The following is an 8,591-nucleotide window of genomic DNA, read 5'->3' on the forward strand; positions in this document are numbered from 1 at the left end:
GTTAACCAAATGAGCCACTCAGGTGCCCCACACTTGTGTTTATATAAGGTCAAGACAGATGTTATGTGTGCCAAATCTTAGAATTGCTGCAGGTATATCCTGACTATGACAGAACAATTACACAAGCATGAGTGCAGAAATGACAAGAGTTATGTGCCGAAACGCTCCTGTCAGTTTCACTGATAACTCAGATTTGAAAAAAGTCCAAAGGTCCACCATCTTTGTACTGAATAAATAAAATCTTATAGAGTCATATATGGAATAATTATAACAATAATAGCAAAATGGTCTGAAAGTTTGTGTCCCCCCAAATTCACATGTTGCAATCCTAATGCCCAGTGTGATGGTTATGAATGGGATTTAAAGCCTTTATGAAAGAGGCCCAAGAAAGCTCCCTGGTCCCTTCTGCCACATGAGGACACAGTGAGTGGCTGTCAGTCTGCAGCTTGAAAGAGAGCCCTCATCAGAACTCGATCACACTGCTCTCGAACTTCCAGCTTCCAGAACTGGGAGAAATGAATTTCCGTTGTTTATAAGCCTCTCAGTCTGTGGTGTTTTGTTACAGCAGCTCAAACAGACTTAAGCAAGCTTACTGTTAGAAATAACAATATGTGAGGTGCCTGACTGGCTCAGTCCGTTAAATGTCTGCCTTCAGCTCTGGTCATGATCTCAGGGTCCTGGGATCGAGTCCTGCATCTCGTTCCTTGCACATCAAGGAGTCTGCTTCTGCCCTCCCCTCTGCTCCTTCTCTCTCTCTACAGTAAGTGAAAAAAAATATTTAACTTACATGAATACCGAGCAAAAGAAGTCAGGCATAAAGGACTCTGTATTCTGTTATTTGCATATGTAAGACATTCAAGCATGAACAAAACTAATTTCTGGTGATAGAAGTTAGAAACCCTGTTACCTGGGGGACGGAAATGCAAATACTGACTGCACAGGCACAGGAGGAAACATTTTTGGGTGCTGGAAATGTACTGTATTGATCTGGGTGATGGGCACATATGTGTGTGTGTGTTCACATAATTGTGCACTTAAGATCTTTGCACATATAAAAATCTTTATACGACAAATATCTCTGCACAATAATATTTAAAAAAATATGAGTTCCTTAATTGGAAAGGCCATTGTATTAGTTTTTTTATTGCCGAATAACAAATTAAAACAAATTTAGTGGCTTAAAACAACACAAGTATTTTTGGTGATTTTTAAAAATTTTAATTCAATTAGCCAACATATAGTACATCATTAGTTTCAGCTGTAGTGTTCAATGATTCATCAGTTGTGTATAACACCCAGTGCTCATCATATCACATGCTCTCCTTAATGTGCATCACCCAGTTACCCCATCTCCCACCAATCTCCCCTCCAGCAACCCTCAGTTTGTTTCCCAGAGTCAAGAGTCTCTCATGGTTTGTCTCCCTCTCTGATTTCTTCCCATTAAATTTTCCCTCCCTTCCCCTATGATCCTCTGCACTATTTCTTATGTTCCACACATGAGTAAAACCATATAATTGTATTTCTCTTCTTGACGTAATTGCAAGAATTGACGTAATTGTCAAGAATTGACGTCTTCTTGACGTCAATTGTCTTTCTCTTCTTGACTTAGCATAATCTCCTCCAGTTCCATCCACACTGATGTAAATGGTAGGTATTCATCCTTTCCGATGGCTGAATATACGAACCACTTTCTTTATCCATTCATCCATTGAAGAACATCTCGGCTCCCTCCACAATTTGGCTATTGTGGACATTGCTGCTGTGCATGTGTCCATTCTTTTCACTACATCTGTATCTTTGGGGTAAATACCTAGTAGTGCAATTGCTGGGTCTTAGGGTAGCTCTATTTTTAATGTTTTGAGGAATCCCACACTGTTTTCCAGAGTGACTGTACCTGCTTGCATTCCCACCAACAGTGTAAGAGGGTTCCTCTTTCTCCACATCCTCGCCAATATCTGTTGTTTCCTGATTTGTTAATTTTTGCCATTCTAACTGGTGTAAGGTGGTTTCTCATTGTGGTTTTGATTTGTATTTCCCTGATGGCAAGTGATGTGGAGCATTTTTTCGTGTGTCTGTTTGTCATTTGTATGTTTTCTTTGGAGAAATATCTGTTCATGTCTTCTGGCCATTTCTTGACTGGATTATTTGTTTTTTGGGTGTTGAGTTTGAGAAATTCTTTATAGATCTTGGATAACAGCCTTTTATCTGTAGTGTCATTCGCAAATATCTTCTCCCATTCCATGGGCTGCATCTTAGTTTTGTTTACTGTTTCTTTTGCTGTGCAGAAGCTTTTTATCTTGATGAAGTCCCACAAGTTCATTTTTGCTTTTGTTTCTCTTGCCTTTGGAAATGTGTAATGAAAAAAGTTGCTGTGGCTGATGTCAAAGAGGTTGCAGCCTATGTTCTCTTCTAGGATTTTGATGGATTCCTGTCTCACATCGAGGTCTTTCATCCATTTGGAGTTTATCTTTGTGTATGGTGTAAGAAAATGGTCCAGTTTCATCCTTCTGTATCTGGCTGTCCAGTTTCCCCAGCACCATTTATTAAAGAGACTGTCCTTTTTCCATTGGATATTCTTTCCTGCTTTGTCAAAGATTAGTTGACCATAGAGTTGAGGGTCCATTTCTGGGCTCTCTTTCTGTTCCATTGGTCTATGTGTCTGTTTTTGTGCTAGTACCATGCTGTCTTAATGATCACAGCTTTGTAGTATAGCTTGAAATCAGGCAACGTGATGCCCCCAGCTTTGGTTTCCTTTTTCAATATTCCTCTGGCTATTTGGGGTCTTTTTTTGTTCCATATACATTTTAGGATTGTTTGTTCCAGCTCTGTGAAAAATGTCAATGATACGGATTGCATTGAATGTGTAGATTGCTCTGGGCGGCATAGACATTCTAACAATGTTTGTTCTTCCAATCCATGAGCATGGACTCTTTTTCCTTCTCTTTGTGTCCTCCTCAATTTCCTTCATAAGTGTTCTGTAGTTTTTAGAGTATGGATCCTTTACCTTTTGGTTAGGTTTATTTCTAAGTATCTTATGGTTTTTGGGGCAATTGTGAATGGGATCAATTCCTTAATTTCTCTTTCTTCAGTCTCGTTAATGTATAGAAATGCAACTGATTTCTGTGCATTGATTTTGTATCCTGCCACATTGCTGAATTGCTGTATGAGTTCTAGCAATATTGGGTGGAGTCTCTTGGGTTTTCCAGATAAATTCTGGTCATCTGCAAAGAGTGAGAGTTTGACTTCTTCTTTGCTGCTTCCAATGCCTTTTATTTCTTTTTGTTGCGTGATTGCTAAAGCTAGAACTTCTAGTACTATATTGAATAACAGTGGTGATAGTGGATATCCCTGCTATGTTCCTGAACTTAGGGGAAAAGATCTCAGTTTTTCCTGATTGAGAATGATATTCACTGTGGGCTTTTTGTAGATAGTTTTTATGAGATTGAAGTATGTTCCCTCCATCCCTACACTTTGAAGAATTAATCAAGAAAGGATGCTGTATTTTGTCAAAGGCTTTTCTGCATCAATTGAGAGGATCATAAGGTTCTTGTCTTTTCTTTTATTAATGTGGTGTATCACGTCAATTGATTTGCAAATGTTGAGCCATCCTTCCATCCCAGGAATAAATCCCACTTGGTCGTGGTGAATAATCCTTTTAATGTACTAACAACACAAATTTATTATACAGTTTGTGTGGGTCAGGAGTCTGGGGACAGGTTAGCAAAGTCCTCTCCCATTTTACCAGGTGAAATCGTGGTGTTGACCATTGCTGCCATATTCCCTGAGGCTTAGGATTCTCTCCCAACCTTACTAGCTGTTGGCAGAATCCGGTTCCTTGTAGTTGTAAGACTGAAATCCCCATTGCTTTGCTGTTTGTTGGTTGGATGCAGCTCTCAGAGCCCCCGTGTTGACTCACTGGCCCTCGCACAACGGGGCATTTTACTTCTCCCTTGAGACCAACAGGGCAACCTCTTTCCAGTATTTCACCTTTGTCTAAAGGGTTCACCTGAATAAGTCAGGTCCACTCAGCATAATTTGCCTTTTGATTCATTCAGAGTCAACTGAGCAGGGACCTTAATTACATCTGTAAAATTGCTTCTTCCATGAAATGTATCATGATCATGGGCATGATATCCCTTCATACTCACTCAAGGGAAGGGGAGTATACAGGGCATGTACACCAGGTTGGGAAACTTGGAGCCCATCTTTGAATTCTGCCTACCACAATTACAGACACAAGAACCAGATATGGGAGTATTTCCCAGCAGAAGAGCCTTTCCAAGTTCCTTCAGTCTTTTTGTTTTAGTACTTGTTAAAAACATGAGTGAGAGGGAGTTCTGGCTTTCCCTTCCTCCTGTGTGTCACCTCAAACTTCCTCTTTTCATTCGGCCATGTGAGACCTTATGAGTGGGTTTGCTGTTACATTACACCAGAATGGGCAGAAACAGAGACACCCTTGGCCAGAGTGCACCCTGGGGCTCTCCCTGCTAAGTGTGTCATGTGGGTGGTCAGCTTCCTTCAGTTCCTTAGGACTTCCCATTTGTATTTTTAGACACTTAAAAAATATTCCATTAATATATGTACACTATAGAAAAAATAGACAAGCATAAGAAGAATAATTAGCATAAAGAAGCATAAAGAAAATGAAAATCACTCTCAGCCATGCCATCCAATTGTTAATATTTTGCTTTAAAGCTTTTCAAATTCTTTTATGCATATTTTAACATATGCACTTTTTTAATAATAATATTTTTTATTATATTATGTTAGTCACCATACAGTACATCCCTAGTTTTTTATGTAAAGTTCGATGATACATTAGTTGCGTACAACACCCAGTGCACCATGCAATACGTGCCCTCCTTACTACCCATCACCAGACTATCCCATTTCCCCACCCCCCTCCTCTCCGAAGCCCTCAGTTTGTTTCCCAGAGTCCACAGTCTCTCATGGTTCATTCCCCCTTCTAACATATGCACTTTTTAAACAAAAATACTTTGCATTGTTTTGTAACTTGCTTTGTAAAAATACTCAAGATGAGTAATTACTGTACTTTCATGCCATGAATGCCTTCTACATCATTTCCCCCTACTTTTATGAAATTTTAAACAAAGAGCAATAGGCCAAGGGGGTGGGCGTGTGTGAACAAAGTCCAGAATTTGCAGCAAAAAATAAAACAGAATAGACACTCCTGATGAGTGCTAGGAAACAAGGGGAAACCAGAGGTAATAAGTAAGCAAAGACCAGGCACGGCTCACCCTCTTGCCTACACAGAGCAGGGGGCAGGTGTGTGGACAGACTTAATTCCTCCCAACCTTGTGAGAACATTTCCTATCTCAATGCACATATTTTGTAAAATACGACCAATCTTCTAGAGAAAACATTCTTTGTTATACTCATAATGACATTCCCAGTCACGCAAGCTCTTCAATCACAGCTTGCAGGCTCTTATTTTGCAGTTCTTCGGATTCTAGTTCCAACAGGGGGCGGTAGTTCCTTGCTGTTGGCGCCCTCTACCGTGGACAGGCGGTACTTGCAACTTTGGAAGTGACGGACTCAACCAAGTAATGGGAAGAGAGGTTCGCTTATTCTAGGGGTGGTCAGTAACATTCAGGGTTCTGGGAACCTGGATGGGAAAAAATAGCAGCATTTGATGTAGGAAAGATGTTAGGGTTCGAAGTTGACAGCCAAGAAAGAATTCTTGAGAAGTCTTCAGTGCAAAAAGGTGGTTTTAAAAAGGGACAGGACCCGTGGGCAGAAAGAGTTGCTTTGGGGTCCTGAGGAGTGGTCCATGATACACTTTCAGGTTGGGAGGGGGTTAGGGGTAGTATAGGTCTTTAAGGAATTTGGAAGCAAGGTTTCCAGGACCTTGGGGGGCCTAGCTATTGTTGGGAAAGCGTCATTTATTACCATCTAATAAAACCTGAGTCATGAGACCCTTCAGATGTATACTGGTGGGTCATATGCTTGGTGGATGATTGTCAACGTGTATCTTGGGGGGTTTAGAGATAAAGGAAGTTTACAAAGGAATTAAAAAATATATTTTGTTTATTTATTTGACAGAGACAGCGAGAGAGAGAACAGAAGCAGGGTGGGCAGGGAGGGAGAAGAAGGTTTCCTGCTGAGGGGGGCATCTAATGCAGGGCTCTATCTCAGCACCCTGGGGCTCAATCCCAGGACCTTGAGATCAAGACCTGAGCTGAAGGCAGACGCTTAATGACTGAGCCACCCAGGAACCCCCTCCGAAGGAATTTTTATATAGAAAAGTAGACTTACAAGAGCCTGGGGGTCAGGCTAAGGTTGCCTTTTGCCCTTAGCAAAGTATTAACATTGAGACAGTGAAGTCCCTAGAGGAATATCATTCTGCCCATTTCAAGGACTTGTCAGTGGGCTGTAGGTCCTACGGAAATTTGGTAATTTTTCTTCTGCCTTTGTTTCTCACATCAGCACTCATATTTTTCCTAATCACTAACTGAAATAGAGTCTTTCCTTTTATAATGAATGCAGGCTACAGACCCCAGTAATATTAACAGGACTTATAACTTCATGGCCTGTAGAAACTTTAGATGTTTTCATATTACACCATAGTTGATGCAGATACCTTGAATTACCATTTATGCTCCTTAGTATTTAGAAAACTACAGTAATTATTAGATAAACTTCTATATCTTATTATTGTGTCAATAAAGCAGCACATTTCTTTTTTTTTTTAAGATTTTATTTATTTATTTATTTATTTGAGAGAGAGAGAGAGAGAGAGAGAGAGAGAGGTATGCACCAGGGGTGAAGTAGAGGGAGAGGAGCAGACGGGGAGGGAGAGGGACAAGCAGACTCTGCCCTGAGCACAGAGCCTGACATGGGTCTCCATCCCAGGACCCTGGGATCAGGATCTAAGCCAAACCAAGAGTCAGATACTCAAATGACTGAGCCACCCAGGCACACTGAAGCACATTTATTTCTATACTGCAAAATTTTAAAAATATTTTATTTATATATTTGAGAGAGAGAAAGCGAGAGACAGAGCATGAGCAGAGGGGGAGGGGCAGAGGGAGAGGGAGAAGCAGACTCCCCACTGAGAGGGGAGCCCCAAGATGCAGGGCTTGATTCCAGGACCCTGGGATCATGACCTGAGCTGAAGGCAGACACTTAACTGACTGAGCCACCCAGGTGCCCCTCTATATTGCAAATTCATTCTTAAAAATATTTTTGATAACTTTTTAATAGAATTGATTTCCTTTGTGATTTTACATATATTTACATATAATTGTATTTTGTACATATAAAAACATTTTGAGAAGACATTCATAACTTTCACTGGACTTGGCAAGGGGTCCATTGTTGAATGAAGCAAACACATGTGTGACCTACTCCTGTCTCTGGCATGTTCTGGTCTAGACCCTAAGGGTACAAAGATTCCTGCCTTCAGGGAACTAACTTATGGATTTGTGGGGAGGATAGATGTTCAGACTGAGACAAATGAATGTGCCCGGAGCAGAGGCTGGAGAGGCAGGCAACTGCAAAGGGAGAAGGACAAGGTCCCAGGAACATGGGAAGGTCAGAGTGCAGCCACAAGGCAGTATGTCTGACTCCAGGCCCTTGTGCTCTGGATTAGAAGCTGTCAAAGATCCAGGGCAATTCTGCGATTACTGTTAAAAAGAAAAAAAAGAAAAAAAAGAAAAAGAAAAAGAAATAATAGGCCCCAAGTGGAGTCACTTGTGCTAAGCCGTATACCAGCAAATGAAGACTTAATATTTACTTTAACTGCAGTGTCAATCCGGAATTACCTGGTCAGCCTGATCTGCCTGATAGATCCCTGCTTCCATCAAAGGAAGAAGGTGATTCTGCCTGAAACAATCCCCTCTTTGATAGAAGCTTCCTTTTTCTGCCCCTTTCTGCCTACAAGCGCCTTCTGTTTTGTACAGCTCCTCAGAGCTCCCTTCTCTGCCAAGCTGGAGGGCTGCCCAATTCATGAATTGCCATGAATGGTTGAATGGTTGAATAAGCCAATAAGGTCTTCAAATTTACTCTGTTGAGTTTTGTTTTTAGACATTGGGTATCCCCATGAATCTCATGTATAGATGACAGAGTAGGGTGGAGATGAGGGTGTAATTGGTCACTCATTTTGGCCAAGAGAGGGGGTTTTGGGTCTTTTGTGAATGGCACAGGGACCTTGTTTTTGTCTGTGCTTTTATTTATTTATTTATTTTTAATTTATTTTTTAAAAATTTTTATTATGTTATGTTAATCACCATACTGTCTGTGCTTTTAGACATAATTAAAAGTGGCCTTGCTGTGTTTCATTTTATCATGGTTTCATAATAATCTTATCTCAGGTTGGTGCTCTGTAGACCTGCGTAGGATAGGAGAGCAACAGGGCCTCGCTGTGAGTGCCGTGCCAGCTTCCAAATGTCAGGGCTTCTGCTGTGTGTGTGACTGTAATTTCTCAGAAGTGGTCATAGTCGTTTTTTACGCCTCTGCCCAGTGTCCTAGATTTCCTGAGACAGCCTCAATGTGAAATGTTTTCCTCTTTGTTCCATAGGCCACACTGAATGTGCTGGCACTGTAACCGACCCAATGGGAGTTCGTGCCTT

The sequence above is a fragment of the Ursus maritimus genome, unplaced genomic scaffold, assembly GCF_017311325.1.
Source record: "Ursus maritimus isolate PB19 unplaced genomic scaffold, ASM1731132v1 scaffold_5, whole genome shotgun sequence".
NCBI classification, from domain to species: Eukaryota; Metazoa; Chordata; class Mammalia; order Carnivora; family Ursidae; genus Ursus; species Ursus maritimus.